Source organism: Mizuhopecten yessoensis, unplaced genomic scaffold (assembly GCF_002113885.1).
Source record: "Mizuhopecten yessoensis strain PY_sf001 unplaced genomic scaffold, ASM211388v2 scaffold195, whole genome shotgun sequence".
In the NCBI taxonomy this organism is placed as follows: Eukaryota; Metazoa; Mollusca; class Bivalvia; order Pectinida; family Pectinidae; genus Mizuhopecten; species Mizuhopecten yessoensis.
The window spans coordinates 108,621-109,047 of NW_018403425.1; positions in this window are offsets into that span (position 1 = coordinate 108,621).

Sequence of the window (427 nt, forward strand, 5' to 3'; positions counted from 1 at the left end):
CGCTGGTGTTCTCCAACAGAACAACAGATATATCTCACAGCTGGTGTTCTCCAACGGAACAACAACTATATCCTACAGCTGGTGTTCTCAAGCGGAACAACAATGTAACCTACAAATGGTGTTCGCCAACGGAACAAAAAATATATCCTACCGCTGGTGTTCTCCAAGGGAACAACAAATATATATCCTACAGCTAGTGTTCTCCAACGGAACAACAGATATATCCTACAGCTGGTGTTCTCCAATGGGACAAAAAATATATCCTACAGCTGGTGTTTTCCAACGAAACAACAAATATATCCTACAACTGGTGTTCTCCAACGGAACAACAATGTTTCCTACAGCTGGTGTTCTCAAACGGAACAACAATGTAACCTACAAATGGTGTTCTCCAACGGAACAACACATATATCCCACAGCTGGTGTT